This window comes from Pinus tabuliformis, chromosome 9 (genome assembly GCF_031772625.1).
Source record: "Pinus tabuliformis cultivar Carrire ecotype Pingquan chromosome 9, CPIR1, whole genome shotgun sequence".
Taxonomy (NCBI): domain Eukaryota; kingdom Viridiplantae; phylum Streptophyta; class Pinopsida; order Pinales; family Pinaceae; genus Pinus; species Pinus tabuliformis.
The window spans coordinates 1,858,885,638-1,858,906,458 of record NC_142307.1 but is presented as its reverse complement, the minus strand read 5'-3'; the positions used below and the strand labels follow the sequence as shown (position 1 = coordinate 1,858,906,458).

General features: G+C 42.1%; 1 pseudogene; it reads left to right on the top strand.

The window, feature by feature from the left end:
- Positions 1-156: 156 nt before the first annotated feature.
- LOC149156287 (importin subunit alpha-1a-like) overlaps positions 157-20,821 on the top strand; it is a 62,756-nt pseudogene continuing 42,091 nt past the window's right edge.

Below are 20,821 nucleotides of genomic sequence, written 5' to 3'. Positions count from 1 at the left end.
CTTCCTATAGAAATTGTGCACAGCTTATGGAGGATGTTACAGTGGTTCTGGACAAGTCTGAGCAGCAGCAGGACGTTGGAACAGACTAACAACTCGGGCTAACAACTTGCAGAGGAGGAGGACGTGTACTTGGCTCCAAAACGGTTGTGAGTGTAAATGACTGCAGTGTATCATAAGTTATACGACTGGCCGATTTTGAATTACTGCGGAATTCATGTCGCGGGGTTGAGCTATCCCAGTCGATCCGTTGGCCGACGTCATAGCCATCATTCCTTGACATGTCCCTGACCACCGAATTCTTCCCTCTGCATTCACCGTCGCCATTCCTGTCATACTGCCGCTTCTCCCCGACTGGACACTTCCCATGTGTCAATTGCCCATCGCTTCTATATAACCAAGCCCATTCGGATCCTACGAGGTCGTCTGACTGGTTGTGGTGGCCAGTTGAATGGCTACCAGACTTGTTCAATCCGTCCATTCTCACAGTCATGCACATTTAGAGTATAGCTTATGTAATTTGATGAAATAAGGTTAGGCACTTACCTGTGCGGCCGTGGACGTGGTTTTTTCAGGTTTCGGGACGAGGAATGCTGGATCTACTTGCTGTTGCTTCGTGCACGGGTGCTGGAGGTCCTCTTCATTGGCTGCTACTGGCTACGAGACCTTCAGACCCAATTTCCTGGTGGTGAATGCTGCATGCACTAGCTTCATGAGCTGCTGGTGTCTCGATGGTATGTGCTCCAACCGGATCAGCTACTACAGGATTCTTGTAGGACATCCTGTAGCCGTTTCTCCTCTTGGGGTGCATGCCGAAATAAATGAGTTGCGTTCACAGGTGTAGGGTCCTGAGGTTGCCTTGATAGGTAGAGTGTGTGAGCCTCTGCATGCTTTATTTCCCACTTTAAAAAAAAATATTTGAGAAAACAGGGTTCTGGTATGACTGTGCAGGTATATTCGACCAAATTGCAGCAATGGTGGTGAAAGGTGGTGAAACAAGTGGAGGATGGAAGAAAAGAGTGGTTGCATGCCTCCTCAACGGACTTCAAGCTTCAAATCCTTCTCCAAAATCGATCCTGGACTGCCCGAAGGCTCTACAGGATGTTTCCTGTAGAAGTACAGAACTTCCTGTAGAAAGTCCTGTAGCTTCCTGTAGAAGGCTAAACCATGACTAGATTGTGTCCAAACCTTGGAAAAAATGAGTGTTCATGGAGGGAGTGTATGTGAGGTTGCCTGGTAGCTTGGTAGGGACCCTTGTCCTTGAGTTAAGAGGCCTCCTTTCTGCATTGTGTTCCTGCAACCTGCAACAATTTCCAGAGATTAAACTTTTTTTTTTTTTTTTCTTCCTTCTTCTTCTTTTTTCCTTTTCTTTCTTTTTGTTTTTTTTTTTTAAGAGACAGCAGGGGTGCCTCAATGAGGTTTTCACCCCTACTGTCTGCCTTAGGCGCCTCAGAGAGGTTTTCAGCCAAGGATCTTTTTATTCCGATTCTTTTTTCATAGAGACAGCAGGGGCGCCTCAATGAGGTTTTCACCCCTACCATCTGCCTTGGGTGCCTCAGAAAAGTTTTCACCCAAGGATTTTTTTTTATTTCATATATATATATATATATATATATAATGATGCTCAGGGTGTGCCCAAAACAGAGGCAGAACCCTTCTCTATGACCAGCACTAATTTTTCCACAGTTTTGATGAACTCTTGCCTCGAAAGAGGTTTCTTGTAGATCTTTAGTCGATGCCCATTGACGAGCATGGGGATGGCTTCTTCATCAATGGTCCGAAAAAGGACAGAACCATTGTCATTACACGTCTCCACTGCATATGGTCCTAGCCATCTTTTCCTCAGCTTCCCCTTGAAATCCTTATGTCTGGAATCATACGGCAGCACCCAATCTCTCAGCTGGAATTGTTTGCCAGTCATGCCATATCTTCCTCTGAAGTTGAACCACTTCTGAGTGGAGGAGGGCCTGGATTCGGTGTTCATCTAACCCATTCAGCTGCAATAACCTTTCTTGTTGAGCATGGCTGAGATCTAGGTCCAGCTGAGTTGCCATCCTTAATGTGTTGTACTCAAACTCGATTGACAGCAAAGCTCTCTTCCCACAGACCAGCTCATAAGGTGTGAAACTGGTTGTGGTCTTCCAAGTGGTGTTGTAGGCCCAAGTGGCCTCAACCAGGCGATCTTCCCAATCCTTTCTGTTGCTGCTCACCACCTTATTCAAAATCCCTTCTAATGCTCTATTGGTGACTTCCACCTGCCCATTTGCTTGAGGATGATATGGGGTGGAAGTCGTATGCTTTGTCTTGTGATGAGGGAGCAAGTCTTTAATTAAGTTGGAGGTGAAGTGGCTTCCTTGATCGGTTACTAACTCTCTTGGGTAGCCAAATTTGTAGAAGATGTTTTCTCTTAAGAACTCAGCCACCTTTTCTTTTGTTGCTGCTTTGATTGCCTTGGTTTCCACCCACTTTGTCTGATAGTCTATGCACACAATGATGTAAAACCTCTACCTTGAAGGAGGGTTGATAGGACCCACAAAATCCATACCCCACTTCTCAAATGGCTCAAGAGTCACTTGAGGTTGGAGAGGCATTTCTTCCCTTGGAGTCGGTTTCCCCATCCTTTGGCATCGGTCACATTTGTTGATATATCTTCTAACATCTTGATGAAGAGTGGGCCAATAGTAGCCTCCCTGTAGAATTTTGGAGGTAGTCCTCTTGGCTGCAAAATGTCATCCACAAGGCCCATCGTGACAGGTTAGGAGGATGTGAAAGACTTCCTCCTCCCTTACACAATGCCTTAAGATCTTATTGGGGCCAAGTTTGAACAGGTTGCCCCCGATCCAAGTGAATGAGGCACTCTTCCTCACAATTCTTCTCTTCTCCTTTGAGGATAGATGCGGAGGGAATTGTGCTGTGACCAGATAGTTTGCTATATCAGCAAACCACGAAGAGAGTACTGAGATAGCAAACAGATTTTCATCTGGCATCTGGTCATCCACTGTTCCTTCTTCACCTGCAAGCAAATCCAATCTAGACAAGAAGTCAGCAACAACATTTTCTTTACCTGGTTTGTCAACGATAGTCAAATCAAACTGCTGCAACAAAAGTAACCATCTAATAATACGAGCATTCACATCAGGATTATTCATTAAATATCTAATTGTAGCATGGTCAATATGTACAAATGTTTGATAGCCAGTGATGTAGTGTCAGAACTTGTTCCGGGAATGGACCACGACCAGGAACTCTTTCTCAGTTACAGTATAATTCATTTCTGCCTTGGATAAGTTTTTGTTGACAAAGTATATGGCATATGGAAGTTTTTCTTCAACTTGTCCTAAGGCTGCCCCTATGGCTTTGTTCGAGGCATCAGTGTGGATGTGGAAAGGTAGGGCCCAGTGGCCTCTCAAAATTGGGGCGGACACCAACTTATCCTTTAATTTATTCAGAGCCCTCTGACAGTCATCAGTCCATTTAAACTCAACATATTTTGCTAAGAGGCCAAACAATGGCGAGGCTAGCTTACTGAAGTCTTTAATGAATCTTCTATAATATCCCGCTAATCCTAAGAAACTCCGAACATCTCTTACCTTCTGAGGAGGTGGAACCTTTTTCATGATAGCAATTTTATTAGGATCCACCTTAATCCTTGGCGAGAAATGGTATGACCTAACACAGTCCCTTCAGTCATTAGGAATTCACGTTTTTAAGGGCAAAGGGATAGGTTCATCTCAATGAATTTGCTTAAAACTTTTCCCAGGTTGGACAAGGCTTCTTGGAAGCTAGACCCGTAAGGAGTAAAGTCATCCATATAGATTTCCATCGAGTCATGAACCAACTCAGCAAAGATCCTCAATACAGCTCTCTGGAAAGTGGCAGGGGCATTGCATAGCCCAAAGGTAAGGACTCGGTAGGCAAAGGTACCCCATGGACAAGTGAAGGTGGTGTTATCTTGGTCCTCCGGGCTAATTTGGATCTGATTATACCCGCTAAACCCATCTACGAAAGAGAAAAACTTCTTTCCTGCCAGTCCATCGAACACTTGATCTATGAAAGGCAGACGGATGTGGTCTTTCTTGGTGGCTTTGTTCAGTTCTGTATAGTCCACACAGATTCTCCACTTCCCATTTTTCTTGGGTACCAACACCAGAGGGGAAACCCATTCGCTGTCCGATATGGGGTAGATGAATCCTGCATCCAACAATTTTTGCACTTCTTCTTTAACAATGTCCTTAAGGGCTGGATTCATTCTCCTCTGAGGTTGCCTGACTGGTTTGCAGTCCTCCTTAATGTAAATATGATGGGTACAGACCGAGGGATGGATTCCTTTCATTTCCTTGTAGCTCCAGGCAAAAGCCTCCAAATGGTGGGTCAAGAGGCTACATAGATCCTTTTCCTGAGAGGGAGAGAGAGAGGAGCTAATCTTTATAGCTCTTTCAGGGCCAAACTCCACATTCTTAACTCTAGGAGTGGTCGGATCAGTCGCACATAGGTCCACTAAAGCATTGGCTTGGGTATCTTCCACCAACTCTTCCAAGGATAGTGCACCATGGGGAGGATTTTGGATTAAGTTCTCAATCAAATCATCCTCGCTTTGAGGACCTCCCCTGGTGGCCTCTACTGTGCATAATGGTGCAGAGTAGACCTCATCCTCTTCTCCTTCTTCCAACCTTAGGGGTAAGTCATGTTCTAACAGAGGTTGGGCAGGAGGGTATAGGACCAACTGTTTGGACATAGGCCCATTTTTGATGGTCATGCTTCCTGCTCGATAACAGATGTAAGCATCTGCAGTAGCCAGCCAATGCCTTCCCAAAATGACGGGATATCCCGTGAGTTTTGCCTTCGGCTAAAGGACCAAAATGTCCACAGGGTACTCCTAGGAGTCAACAGAGACCAAGACATCTTCCACAATCCCTTCGGGAGTCACGGTGGAGCGGCTTGCCAATTGCAGCACTGTCGAGGTCTTCCTTAAGGAACTCTGAAGGTTGAGCTTAAGCATGGTGTCCTTGGTCATCACATTAATGGTGGCCCCTAGATCAATCAAGGTGTGGGATATGATGGTGCCATTGATGTGAACATCAACTACAAGACTCCCAGGGTCCAAATAATTTGGACAGATTAGTTGCCCCAACATGAGATCGGACAGTTGTCCTATGACATTGATGGTCGAGGCATCTCTCTTTCGCCTGCCTGGGTGCCTGAAACACTTCTCCTTAATCAAGCTGTTGTATATCATACATCTTTTATGGCCTGGAGAAGTGGTATTTTCACACACAACTGCTTGAGTTCTCCCAGAAGCTCATTCTCTTCTGGGTTTGGTTGTGTGGTTACTGTGAGTCGCTCAAGAAAGGGTGGAATGGCTTGGGGTTCACTTTCCTGTTTCTCTTCCTCCTCCTCTAGGGGAGGAGGTTGGCGCTCTGGAAGGACCTTCCCAGATCGCAGGTTGATCTCCTGGATCTCCATAGCATAGGTAGGGCATGTTTTCTCCCCAGTATATACCTGTTGGGCCTATCTGTTGTTTGGGTTCGGGTTCAGTTGAGCAGGCATCTGGGGTTGTCTTGGAGGAGCAGGAGGTAATGGTTGTGGTTGAGCCAGTGGTGGAGGAAAAATGGCGGGAGGAGTGTTGTACTGGGGCCTCCACCCCAGTTGAGGTGCATTCCACTGAGGTTGTGGCTGGGCATGTGAGTGAAACGAATGAGAAGGAGGTTGAGTATGGTATGGAGATGGATAAGACCACGAAGGAGGTGTGGACCAGGAAGGATGAGGAGGGGGGCCCCAAGAAGGTATCTGATTGGATTGGTTGGCGTTATAATAAGCTTGGGATGTCCCTTGCATCCCCTGCTAGTAAGGTCTGGGTCCATGTGGCCTCCTCTGGTTGAGGAAGTAGAGAGGTTCAGTAGCCACCTCAGCCCCTAGATACATGGCTTTAAATCCAGGCAAGGTAGGGCATTGGTTGGTGGGGTGGTCTTCCTCACAAACGAAACATACCTCTACTGAGTGCAATGGGCACTCATTCTTGGGATGCTTCCTCGTGCATCTAGGACAAAAAATGGCCAAAGCCCTCTCAGCTTCCTCTTTCTTTTGCTGAATTCGGAAGGTATCAAGTTGCATGGCAATAGTCTATCTCATCTCACTCTTGAGGTCTTCCATTTGGTTAGCAAACTCATGCTTGGAGAAGGTGGTACTAGCTGAAAGATGATTCCCCCTACCTCTCCTCCGGGCTGCCCTAGAATGGTTTCTAAACATGGTCTTTATGTCCTCATAAGGTAGTTGGTAGATGTCTCCTCCAGTCAACATGTTAAGGGTGTCCAGAAGGTCTTCAGGGACTCCTCAGAGTAAAACCAGCTTCAGAGATTTCGGGTCAAGTGTGCACCTGGCCCGTTTATAACTCAGTTGGAAACTTTCCTCGTAGTCTTCTAAAGATTCATCGCTTCCCATGGTCATCTGAAAGATTTCTCCCTTAGTTTCCTTGGATCTACAGTAGTCCCGGTATTTGGTATTGAAAGCTTGTTGCATTTGAGCCCAAGTGGTGATACTGTTTCCAGGTAACCCCATGAACTAGCGTAATGCTACGTCCTTGAGGGTAGAGGGAAAGAGTTTCAAATTTTGCTCATCCTCAGCATAGTCATAAGTTCAACAAAGGACAACAAACTCAAATAGGAAGGTATCAGGGTCTTCAGTAGTCAATCCATGGAAGTGAGGTAAAGTAGAGGGGCTTATGTTTTTCGTTTTCATGTCTCCATTGGTCTCTCGGATGGGAAAGGCACCTTCTATTCTCTCATCTTCTCTTCTACTGTTTCAATTTTCATCCATGTCTTTATATGGAGTGTTCTCTAACTCTTCTTCTGTTATAGGATATTCGTATATCTTAGGAAGTTCACCTATAGGTTCTTCTAGCTCACTGTCACCAGAGAAGAGAGAAGGTTGACTCAGTGATGTGGTGGGGGTGTTGAGTAAGAATTTGCCTGTTTTATCTCTGTTACTACGAGGCATGAAATGGAAAGACTTTTGATTGCTTTTGTTTTTTTTCTTCTAGTACCTGCAAAACTAAAATAGATTGAACTGCAACTAACTATCTTGCTGAAATGAAAATGCGGAATTGAAATGAAAGCACGAAAGGACTAATCTATTTTGCTCAAATGAAATTGCAGGAATTAAATGCTAGTCTATGCTTGCTGAATTGAAATGCTAATCTACGCTTGCAGAATTGAAATTGCGGAATTGAAATGCTAATCTATGAAAGCGGGAAATATCTACTCTACTTTTGCAGAAATGAAATGAAATAAACTACTTAGCGGAAGGTTGTAGGAGAAAATAGAAGAAAAGCAACAATCACCAATACTCTGATGCTTCCCCGGAAACGACACCAAAAATATGGTGGGCTCCAGTATTGCAGCAATAATGCTGCAACTCCTGGGACTCCCTTCTTTACTTTTATCAACCTGGTAGTTCGTAAAAAACTTGGAAGCGACGGTGCTGTATGCACAAGTACTAGCTCTTGCCACAGCTGTCACTTGGTCAGCTGGCACAAGTCCGCTAGGGGCTTAAGCCAACTTCTATGAGCTCTTAGAAGAAGCTTTTTAACTAATGGATGAAAGCTAACTCAAAGGAAGCTAATCTACTTGCGGAAAGAAACTGAAAGCCAAAAATTAACGCAAACCCTAGCAAACCCTAATTCTACCAGCTAGTCCTACTGATGCAAAGGAGAGAATGCAAACTACTGGAAGGGATGCCATTACTTCTATGAAGGTAAAATACATGTGTCTAAACTACCTCTACCTGAAGAAAACATCTTTTTGTACTTTTGAATAAGTTATTAGAATTATCATGCATGTGCTTTTAACTGGCTTTTTACTATGCAAGGGTGGATCAAGGAGGAGAAATGCTTGGAAAAGGTTGGGAAGGTTCAGAGAGGGTCTAAGGAGTCCCTAACACCCTTCTAGAGAGTTTCACAAAGTTTGGCTATCAAGAAACCTCATTTGTGAGCTTCTAGAGGAAGTCTGCAGGGGTTCTACAAGATGTTCAGAGATTTCTACAGGATGTTCAGAAATTTCTACAGAATGTTTAAAAAGTTGATTTTAGAGGATGGGTGAGCGAGGGAAGATGCATGAATGGATAGGGAGGTAGGGTAGGGGCTTGGAGTGACCCAGGGACTGGTGGATGGAGTGGTGAGAGGGTGTAGAAGGCTGACTTGGCTTAAAGAAGGCTAAGACAATGATGGAGCAAGAAGGTAGGGTTACATGAGCAAAAGGACAGGTGTGAGATGAGGAACCTAGCTAGGAGATGGAACAGCTGGCTTTGATGAAGCTTAGGTAGATGAGAGAGTGGTAGAGATGCCCTGCATGGTGTACATTTAACCGAATCAACAAAGTCTTACAACTAATCAAAGTCCTAGCTAATCTAATCTAGTCGTCAATAAAACGAATGAACAACGGCCTTATTTGGAAAGAAGACCATGTAAATCAATCATGCAAAGAAACATTTCAGAGATCTGAACCCATAACTAACCTCTACAAATGAAAACAGTACACTAAGGATTGCATGGTCAAGCAAACTAGTGCTTTTTGTTGGGGCATCACTGTTTCTTCAATTCCAGCCCCTGATCCAATAAGGATGAGGTGAAACTGAGAGTGTTGTTGACCCTTTTCTTGGAGCTTTTTTCCTTTTATTATCCTACCAATCTATTTTAAACATCTGAAGCAATTCTATTCATAAACAGTGACCTATTTAACCAACACAACTAAATTTGCCCAACAGAAATATGTTTCAAATGCATAAAAGGAAAACAACGATGCATAAGGGAAAGGTAATAGCACAAAAAGGAAGCCCTATGCTCTTAGGTTGGGCCCAACCCTGAGAGATATGGCTCCTATAGAAAACTCAGAGTTGATATAAAATGAGAATGCTTCTCATTATCAAAAAATAGTCATACGTCAAGAGTTATGCCAAAAGGGCTACAAGAGAACAAAGTAAAGCTAAAAACACTATAGTGAAAAATATGTAGTGGTTTCAAAAGTCCCTTACGAAGGCTGAGGCCTTAACATTTATACACCCCGAGGGCCTTAGCTGGCCTCCTAGATCTATGGGACTTGGCTGTCCAAACTGTGAGTAGACAGCCCCTTCCAAAATCTGCTTGGATGCCTTCTAGATCCGGTTTTGGTGGATTTTGGAGCTTGGAGTTGGGGGTGAAGATCCCGAGGAAGGGATATTTAATGCCATAGACAACACCCTACGAATCCTCACCTCAATCTTGGCTATCTTCTAGCCCATGATTGCTTGGTTTTGCTCCAACATGTGTCAAAAAACCTGAAATGAGCACGTGTTAGCCACCTAGAAAGAGTGACTACCCTTATTCATACAAATGACATAAACATACTGAAAAATAATGCATAAGCTATGAAAAATGAAGGATTGAACAGGGACTGAACAAGGATAATTAGGCCAAATGAGCCCAACAAGTTACCAAATTTGGGGCTCATCAATCAGCAAGTAGAATATTGATTTGATTGTATCCGGAAAAGCCATCCATGAAGGAAAATATTTCACTGCCGGCACAATCATCAATGATTTGATCGATATAGGGAGTTGGGTAATTGTCTTTTGGACAGGCTCGATTAATGTCCCTATAATCGATACATATTCTTATTGTCCCTTTCTTTTTTTTAACAGGAACAATATTTGATACCCAATCCGTTAATGGAATCGGATAAATGAAACCTGCTTTGAGTAATTTTTCAACTTCTGCTTTAATAGCAGCAGCTTTTCGTGGGTGGATCTGACACAAACGTTGCCGGATAGGTTTAGCATCCGGGTAAGTTTTGATTTCATGAACAACAATTGCTGGGTCAATTCCTGGCATTTCTTCATATGACCAGGCATACACGTCACAGAATTCTTGAAATAGGGCCTTATATGTTTGAATTTCATCTTCCATACAAGAGGCACCTATATGAATGTTTTCAACAATTCCAGGCTTAACCGAAGTATCAATAGGAATAGTTCTAGAAATGTTTCCCAAATTTAACTCTGAATCAGGATTTTTCATTGGATTCTGAGGTTCCTTGACATATTCAGTCGTAAAAAGAGATGAAAAATCATTTTCAAAACGATCACTCTCAGGAAAAAACGAAGATCTATGATGAAGATCTTCCCATGGTAAATCATCGATACATAGGATTTCACGAATTTGCTCATCAGTGTGAACAAGTTTGGAAAATGTTGTTGAATCCGAGTTTGACGTTGAAAGTGATTCGTCATGGACCACATTCATTAAGTCAATTTTGGTTGAAGATGGGTCGGTAAACGACTGCCCGGTCTGATATGCAATTTCATATGGACTCAAAGGCATAACATCACCAAATGAGTCTATCTCAGATTCGGAAGATACGATCCAAGGATCATCATAAAAGATAGTGTCTGACGAAATCATATGAATGGTTGCAGTAGAAGACGATGCGTTGATAGGAGGAAAAGGAAAAGTTCTCAGTGAACCAGAATCTTTAACTAGTCCTACTCCAACATCCTTATACGGGATAGTTGTTTTGTCGACATGCTGAATACATTCAGAAGAGGCAGGGTCGGATGAAAAGTAAGTTAGCTGGTCTATAGTTATGATACTTCCATTATGAGGGAACTTTATAAGCTGAAAGACCGATGAAACGACAGCTGTCATAGCGTAAGACCAATTACGACCCAAGAGAAGGTTGTAATCTAGAGGGGCATCAACCACCTCCACATCTAGATTAACAGTTTTGCCTTCAACCCCTATAGGTAAATCCTATAGAATACCAAAAGGATGAAACCCACGACCATCAAAGGCCTTTAGAATCGTCGGGGATTGATTTAGCGAAGGAGAACTAAGCGATCTTCAACACTGTATCGACATAATACACGTTGAGGCTCCCTCATCAATCACAGTCCAATAACAAGGTCTGTTTTTGACTAACACTGGGATCTGGAAAGCCATTTGATGAGGTAAGCACAGTGTACTATTTTCTAGATCGAAAATTATAAGGTTCGAGTCCTGAACGTCAACAGCTCCTATAGCTGACAATAGTAATTTACGCTGTGCTGGGCATGATTGCAGCACTTCCAAAGCTGACATTGCTGAAGGTGAAACAACCAAATCTTCAACAATGTTATAGTTCTGAGCCGCTCTCGCATATGGATTGAAAGGTGACTTTCAAAGTATACCCTTGGCGGGCGGTTTGATTACTAAGTCTGGGTTAGGTTTCTCGATCTGTAGCGGATCGGAACCGGGAGCTGAGGTTCATGGGTTCGAATGAGACGATTCTGCTTCCTTACCATCAACAGGACTTTTACTTCCATAATCACGCGATCGAGTTGCAATCCTAACATGGGACATCATCATTATGGGTTCCTCGGAGGCATTTGAGGAATAACCTATCATCTTACTGTCTTGACTTGGAAAAGGATCCTTCAAAACAGCAGGCATTTAGGAACCTTTGACAATTTTCGCATCCTCTGCACGATGAGGGCAATCTCTTGTAAAATTCTCTTCGTCACAAATGAGACAAGGATAACGAGGTTTGCGTTTCTCATCATTTGATTCCACTTTTTCTAGTTTCTCTTTCGAATTTTTATCTGTTTTATTTTTCTTCTTCCCTTTCTCCTTACCGCTGGATTTTTATTTAGCTATAGATGACTCTACAACATTAATATCGGCGGAAATTTTTGTGGCAGAATCTCCTGTTGGGGAATCTGGTAAAGTTATGATAGGAGAAGAATTCTTGGAAGATTTCTTCTTACTTTTGGTATTAATCATACCAACCATACCATCAGTGGCATGAGACATTGAAGGAGCTACAGTTATCTGATTTTGTTTAGGAAGATCAAGGATTTTCTCTTGTAACGTACTTGACTGCGTATAAACTAAGTCAAGGTACTGAGCTTGAGCAATTACTTGCTCCTCAGTGACGACTCCGGCCTTAGCTACATCTTCAGTGATCTTCGTTAACAAAGATTTTACAAACCATTCAGCTAAGATTTGATCCGGGATAAAATGCTTCACTAAACGTCGTCGACGTCTCCATTCATGAATGCGATCTGAAATGTAGGTGGGCATTGACTACTTTAATGAAGTTAATAATTCCGTGCCATTGTCATATCTGACTGGAAACTATAAATGAGTTAAAAACAAAGTAGCTAGTTGACTAAAATTATAAAAAGTGGCTCGCAGTAACTCAATGTACCACTTGGCCACAAGACCAATTAGAGTGTGCTGGAAAGGCCTTAAATAGATTGAATCATCTGAAATGGAATTAGATGCACACCAGAGGTGATAAGTCATCACATGGTTCGATGGGTCCTCTCCTGATTTGCCTTCAAACTTAGGAATATCACTAGGCAACTTATTCGGCATTGGTGGCCAAAACGGAAGATAGTTAATTGGATCGTTCGTAAGGCGCGACAAGTAAGGAAAATCCAAAGTTGCGATAAATAGTAACTGACGATTAGGGTCCCTAAAACCCTGGGTCATGAGACCAGTTCCAGGAGGAGGATATCCAGGATAACTAGGAATTGGAATTTCATTTGGGTTATTATATCCTCCCCGAAAACTAGGATTAAATGGACTGTACTGGGGTTGTTGAGGTTGCTGATACGTATACCCAGGGTATAGTTGATACTGATAGACTGGTTGCTGCACAGCAGGACCGAATTGGTATTGTCCCTGGTACGGTTGATAAGTAAATTGAGGTTGACTTGTGACAACCGTACTTAGACCAGGTTGTCCTACAAGCATCTGAACCGAAGTTTGAACTGTGGATCCAGAATGAGGTAAAGATGTCTGAGGAGTTGATACAAGGACAGTAGAAACTGGAGGTGTCGATACTCCAGAAGTAGGTGGGGTAGATTGAACAGATGTTGCAGTAGTTGCAGCAGCCGTTTGAGGCGGAGTACGAGGTGTACTAGGCCCAGACTGAGAAACTATAGAAGGTGCAGAAGTTTGAAGAGTAGACTGGACAAGTTGCTGGGGTGAACCAAAAACCAAGGGTTGTCCAGTTTGAGATGACAACTATACATTCGGTTGCAAGACCTGTTGAGTTTGAGATGGATCCCACACTAAGTTCATTTCGGGGTATGGACCCATAACAGGTTGAGAATATTGAGGACCATAACCGAGTTGAGGGTAGGGTTGATAATTCAACGGTACATTTCCAGCTCCTTGGACATATGATGTACCGGAAGGTGGTTGGAAACCTTGGTTTGAGTACTGACCTTGAGGTTGATAACCTTGAGGCACGTACTGATACTGGGGTTGACCTTGAGGTACATATTGATTCTGGGGTTGACCTTGAGGTCCATATTGAGTCTGGGGTTGACCTTGAGGAACATACTGTCCCGTAGGTATGTACTATCCTTGAGGTTGCCCCCCAGGCGCAAATTGGGTACCTTGAGGTTTCCCCCAGGCAGTAACTGGCCACCTTGAGGTTGAGGATTAAGAATAGTACCTGACATCATGAGAATATCTTCTACACTCAACGGCTTAGTTCCATTATTTCCAGTTAATAACCCTTGTTCAATAGGTTGAGAAGATGCTCCCGAAAAAGTACCAGTAAGTGACTGATACCTAGAGGGACAAAAGGACCGCCTTATAAAAAGGTTTCTAGAGATTGAGAAAACATGGACGACTGTCTTGACATATTTAACGGAGGATAGTAACCCGTAGGTTTTGGGTGAAAAGGAATGCGAGGTGGTGAAAAACATAGTCCCGGGTTTTCCAAAAAATTGGTCAACAAAAGATACCAAGCACTGCTCCTAGGTGGACTATAAAAGATCGATTCACGCTCCCTAAGTTCTATAACAGGTTGATTTTCAGGGATAGGGATACCTTCTTCTTCCGGAGTAGCAAGTTCTTCAATAGCTATAAGTCCAGAAGGAAGATTTTGGGTAATTATTCTTTCTACCCTGGGTGAACCAGGACCACTAGAAGTTGGAGAGGTAAATCCCGATGTTGGAGTAGCAGCAAATTCAGTTTCAGGTTCAGATATTTCAGGTTCCTCACCTAAATCACTAGTAGATGAAAAAATACCAGTAAATTTGGAAACAGAAACAGATTGTGGATTACAATTTGCTACTAAAGCTTGATAATCTGGATGTACCACTAAAGAAGACTCTCCTTCTTCAGGTGATCCAACTCTACTGTCTCTAGGAGTTACAAGGGCTCGTAACCCTTCAGGCTGGCTTGGTGAAAACTCAAGAGGTTGGCCCCGAAGTCTATGGGACTTCCTCGGTAATTCAGCCACGATTAAATATTTTAACTACTTCACAAGCAAACAAAGAAAAATCTCAATGAAAACTACCTAAAGCCTCTAAAGAACCAAACACATTTTGAATCACACGCCTAAAGAATCTAGGAGATCAAACCACACACAAATAGTAACTTTCCGTACTAAAAACACTAGTTGGTGATGAAATCCAACGTCGCAGAGTTCAATATAGAAATGGCGGTTGGAACAGTTACCCGGAAACCTGCATAATGAATAGACTGGCACAAGTTTCTCCACTAAACCATCTCGAGTGAAGAGAACCCCCTAGAAAATCCAAGTGAGTCTAGCCGACGTCTGCTCCAGGTACAGTGGGATCTTCCTGCCATCGTCACCTTAGGAAAGAATCCTATAGAATATGGTCACTATGGTTACCAACGGAAACAAATATACCTGGGGGAACAGTCTACGATCTGATACGCACACAAGGGCAGAGTAACAAGCTCAATCCCCTTGAAGGCTCCTTGACATAATCCAAGGTTTACCAACAAGTGACCCCAGGCTCCTCGACAATGGTTAATCCGAGGTTTACCATTTTTAATACGTGAATATCTGGTGTCATTCCCAATGAGGAAGGATTGATTCCCACATTGGTTCAGACACGATCTCGTGCTTCTCCTTTAAGAGGAGTTTTCCCAGAGCCTAGATGTAACAATTGGATTTTTCTCCTACCGCAAGATACAGCTACTTGTTTGTTTTACTGTCTTGGAGAGTTAATTACTCCCTACTCCAAGATACTAGCCTAAGCTATATTGGTGTAATAGAGCCCTAGAAATAAAAATATTACTAGATAGATTTTACTTCTAGCGTTATTTTTATTGTTTTTTCTTTAAGTCAAGAGGTGCGGAGATGAAACTTATGGTGTGAAGACTCGACTCGAAATCACTAAAAAATGCACTTAAGATGATAAGCAATCTTTTCCCTTCAATGAATTTCTAGCTAGGAAAGAGTTGAGAATGCAAATGCTTGTAAAAACAAATCTTTTCCTTAACAAACAAATCAAAAGAAGAGCTTTTTGTGTCTTTTCCAATGCACTCAAAACGAGACAACTAGTTATGCTCACAAAAATTTCCCTTTTCTTTCAAACAATCGAATACTACAAAAACAAACTTTTTCCAAAAGAGATTTTTTTTATTTTTATAAAACACTCAAAACTATGGAAAAATCTAATCTTGAGATCTATAAATTCTAAGAACTATTTGAAGTAAAAGCTTACAAGATTTCTTTTCAAGGATGTTTTACTTAGCTATAAGCAAACTAAGGACTAATTTGTCCAGAATCACAAATCAGTCAAAAAACAACCAATTTTTTTTTCTTTTCTAAAAATGAAATGCGAACTTTTAACACAAGTCTTTCGAAGTTTCGCAAAGAGAAAACACAATATGGATTCCTCAAGAAAGGTAGATTTTGCAAATGGTCAGACTCATAAGAAGGCCAGTAAAAACCAAGGTGATATGAGGCTTCTAAGGCTTCTAAGCTTTGAGCTACTACAAGACCAAAATGAAAATCAAGTCCGGTAACCAAAACTTCTATGAATTTCACCTAAAACCCTAACACCAATGGAATTAACCTAAGAAAAGTTCCTGACAAGTCACACACAGGTCTGGACAGGGGATAACAACATCTAAACAAAAACTAAGCTGAATGAAAGAGAAAATCTCAAGTTTTCCAAAATTTTGACAGGGTCCGCAGGCCCACAGTTCACACAGGTGCGGTACCGCTCTGTGTTAAAAGCAAAAGTGGGGATAGGTCCGCACTGTGTTGCAAGCCGAGGGTGCGATCCTCTCCCAAAGTTATGAAAAACAAAAAATAATCCAAGATCTACTAAATCTACTCAATTCCACACACAACAAGCCAAAAAAAGAAACCAAAACACAGTTTCTCAAGTCAAAGTAAAGAAAATCAAGAAATCAAGTCCCCAGCGGAGTCACCATTGTGTCACACGGAATGAGTCGTTCTTGCGGATAAGATTGACCTCCCTAATATCTAATTATATCTAGTGACAAGCAAGCCAATCAAACTCTATCTTTCTCTAAATATGCAATTTATAAACAAAGGCAAACAAGTGTTTTAGGCCTACCTTGGGTCCAATGCAAGTTTGTGGAAGCCTCGCTCCTTTTCCAAATGAGCTCCCTTGTAGCGAATCTACAAACACAAACAAGCACACAAATTAAATAGCACCTGAAAAGCCAATATCATAAAGCATACTTATCATGATGATCAAGGAATTCATGAAACAAATGACATAAGACAATTTGTTGAGAAAAATGAATCTGATTGTATTAATTCAAATCAAAGAAGAACTTTACAACCTGTGCCCTGATGCTGTACAAGCTCCTCCCAGGGTCCAACAAGAAGTCTCCTCTACTTTGACAAGTTTCACTCTCTTCCCAATGAAGCCAAAAGGTCTGCGATCTCTCCTCTCAAGCTCAACTAGGAAGTCTCAATTCCACCAGCATTTACCCTAAAAAATGTTCAGCTTCTAACCTCTCTAGCAACCAGCCCAATGCCTTAATTTATAGTGCAATGGAGGGAAGTTATTAGGTCCACCTTCAAAGGGATAAAGCCCTACTTCAAAGGGATAGCTCCTCTCATCAAGGGATTAGCTCCTTCTCTTTTGGGATGCATGAACCACCAAAGAGCGAACCATCCACGTCAAAATTCCTTCTAGAATCATCTAGAATTAACCCAAAGTGAGTTTTTTAGAATAAACTTGCACCTTTTTTACTTTCACAGGGGTCCGCACCCACTCCTTTAGAGACAGAGCGGGCAGGTCCGCAGGTAATGTGAACAGGGGGTGCGGGACAGTAGGCAACTGTGAGAGAAAGTGTGAAACCAGAACTTTAATGTTTTTTAAGGTCTTTCTCTCATTTTCAAAGCTTGACATGAAGAGCTGAGGTCTGAGACTTGCTTAGGAGGATAGTATAAGTGATGATAGATCCATACTGACTGCAAATAGTCATCGTGACAATATTTTGTGTAAAAGACACTGGTGGTGCGGAGGTTTCATCTTGATATAACTTACATTTATCCGTTACCGGGTTTGCTTGAATTTTCCTACAGAAATAATTCATATCAGCTATGATTATGCAAATGTGACAAAAATTCTTAAAAAACACAGATCTTGCCTTCATTAAGAATTTATAGCATCAAAAGGAACAAGCGTGAAACAATCACCTACTGGTTTTTAACCCATGCATTGATTAAGTCCCGCAAGTGAAAATCTGATTTACACTGAAAACCATTGCATAACACATAACTGGATCCGAAACCCAGACTTGAAATATTCTAGGCGACACATTGCTTCAGCGAAGATCAGAGAGAATGGTGTTTAAGAGTAAATCCAATGAAAAGAAAAATATCAACCGTGTAGGGAGGAAGTGGTTTCCCATACCCCAAGTGGTATTTCAGAAGGGGTCTAAGTGGTAACCGGTATTGTGAGGAAGGCCTTTGATTCCACTATTCAAGCGACACGTAGCAGCTATGATGAAAGAGGATACCGCTTTTCGGGTGGGTATTCCTCAAGCAACTTGTTCACCCAAAATCCATGTGGACCACTGAATCCATGAAGGATAGATCAATGATGGAGGGACTTGACACAAGAAAACACGAAAAACCCCATGGCCGGGCCGTTCAGCTGGACTTCAAATCTTATGAGTCGCGTTTAATAATCCCCTCGGATTTGCAACATAAGCTTTCCCTTTTGAAAACGCTGGCCACAACATATTACAGAATGCACAGGAAAACATGGGAAAATAGCGGCCGGACCCTAAGGGCTAGACTTGAAAATTTATGCACCCACATTGATAGTTATCGGCGGGTCTGGTATGTAGTGGTTTGCCTTATATACGAGCCTCGGAACCCACCGATTGTGATAAGCGATAGTGCTCTAGACCCGACGTATATATATGTGTGTGTGTGTGCGTGTGTGCGTTAATATCGCCGATGGGTCCGCAATAATAGGCTTGCCTTTGAAAAACCGGGACTTCAATGTTTTTTGAAAAACAAAAGAATATACAAAAAAACCCACATGCAGCCATTAGGCTGGACGTGAAATATTATATGCCCGGATCTATAATCATCGGCAGGTCCGGGTGATAGCGGTGTGCCTTATATATAGACCTCGGACCCCACCGATAATGATATGCGATATGGCTTCAAACCTAATGTATATGAAATATGGTCAATAATGCCATCGAGTCCAAATTATAATGGCGTGCCTTTTATATAAGCCCCGGACCCGCCGATAGCAATGTGCAATATGGCTCTCAACGTGAAATATAAACTTGGGTTGACAACATCGTTGGGTCCAGAAGAGAGCAGTGTGCAGTGTTGACTGCGATAGGCCAAGAGGGATGATTTATGCATATTTGTGAAGTGTTTCCATGGTAAAGGGTTATAATGGGAATAAGGTGCAATATAAGGTTTTTGAGGGTTGGAAAGGATCTGATGGAGGAAATGAATGGAGGGTTAGGAAGGGCTAGAGATGAACCATGCGGCAGATATTCACAGTGGGGGGCTCAATCATTAGGAATTAACGATTTGACTTGGCAATGAGTTAAAGTCTCTGGGATAAAACAGATCATTTGGAGAGGTGAAAGATCAACTTTAGGGGACCCATTCAAAATTGCTACGAAGGTAGGTTTTGATAGGGTGGTGGTTGTGGCCACAACAAATGGTGAAGCGTTGGGCGAACTAGTTATCTTTGTTTCCAAATAAACCTTGGATCACTAGAACATCAGGGTGTTAAGATAAACTTGAAATGCAAACTATATAGATGGACAGGCATGGGTTCCACTTCAACATTAATTGCTTTAGGTGGGATAGAGACAAATAGCTTCTACTTACTGATAGGGTTTTGATAGGCATTCTCCAATCGTAGTATTATGGGATTTACTAACTTTCCTTTACCTGTTTCTTACTTTCAAAAGTCCTTTTGGGACCATCATTGGTCTGTCAATACCTGTTTAGGTGTGTACCTCAACTCTTTATTGCTCATCAAACTTGATGTAGATATGTTTATCTGCACTTTATATGAGAATTTCAGTGCTATATTTTCATATGATTGAATGGGGCACAGTCATGGATCATGCCATATTTTTAAACTTCTTAAGCAAGGTTTGGCTTGTTCTGTCAACCGGTACTCTAAGCCCAGCAATAGTCCTTACTCTAACCAGCTTCCCAAACAACCAATCCTTCTAGATTGGCACAAGTACTTGACATTTCATTTTGTTTTACATAAGTCCTTCCAATTTCAGGCACAAGGACTAGAGCACAATTGGATTTGCCACATGGTATATGATAGTGAGTTTAGTGCATGAAAGGAAATTTACTTGTAGATAACAGGTATTGGATAATTTAGTGTGGTGGATGGGACCAATGGAGAATGACTGCAAACCTCACAGGAAAGTATAGGCTAGGTCTGAGTGGGATTTATTCAAAATGCAGTGTTCCTCCATGCCAATCTAGCTGTAGTTATATATTTTTTGTTTTATAAAGATGCCCCTCCACGCTCCAGATATCCAAGTTATCAACAGATCTTACCCAGTTCCCAACAGATGTCAATTAGTGGATTTGATTTGAATTCCACAGCTAATTTTCAAGTTCTCATGGGCTGATTCAAAATTTGTTTGATTTGCAAGGCAACAATGGATTTAGAATGAGCAGACTCATCAGCAGGTTAATGTGGAAGGCAAAAGCTGAAGGTGTTGAATGGGGGCAATTTGAAAAAGGTAAAATGAGATTGGAGGACCGAAATCAGTTGGTTGAAAAGGACTGCAATTCAAAATAGAAGGGAAAATAAACTTTGCAGAAAAACCAAAAAGGACAAGATGGAAATGTAACTAAACTAACAGCAAAAGAAAAATGAATTCTAGCACTCAGGAGGTAACCACCATGTGGTGCCTCTTGGAAGTATTTCTTAAGAGGTTTGTCATTAACAGGGAGTTTCTCAGTGTCTCCCTGTAAATCTTTTGAACTGTAAGTTCCAGGACCAATTTTTTCCTCAACTTGGAACTGGCCCAACAATAAGTGTTGAAGTTTTGCGTGCTTACCCCTTAGGGTGACCCTATCAGCCCAGAGAGAATTTGTTAGAGCATTGAGCCACTTCCTCTGGTTGTCAGCAAGAAATCCATGGATTACGCGGATGAGGTTTTTATTTGAGGACTCTACAACTCCATTTCCCTGAGGTAATAGCTTGATCCATGCCTTATGTGAATTGATTTATCGATAGCAAATTCAGTCAACTTATTGATGAGAAATAAGAAGCGTTATCAAACATGAGAATGTCAGGGATGCCAAACCTGTTGACGATAAATTTCTCCATGAAAGATATTACCTTGTCTTCATTCTCATTCACAGGCATGTCATGCTCTTTTTCATCAATGAGTGCATTTTTGAATGTCCTCTCGCAATGCAGGAGCTTAAGGATCTTCTTGTCACCTTCAAATGCCTGCCAATTTCAGATGTTATTAGGTACGGAAGGTCTAAAAATCAATTCAACATAACATTTATTCTTCTTTAATCTAAAATCAGGC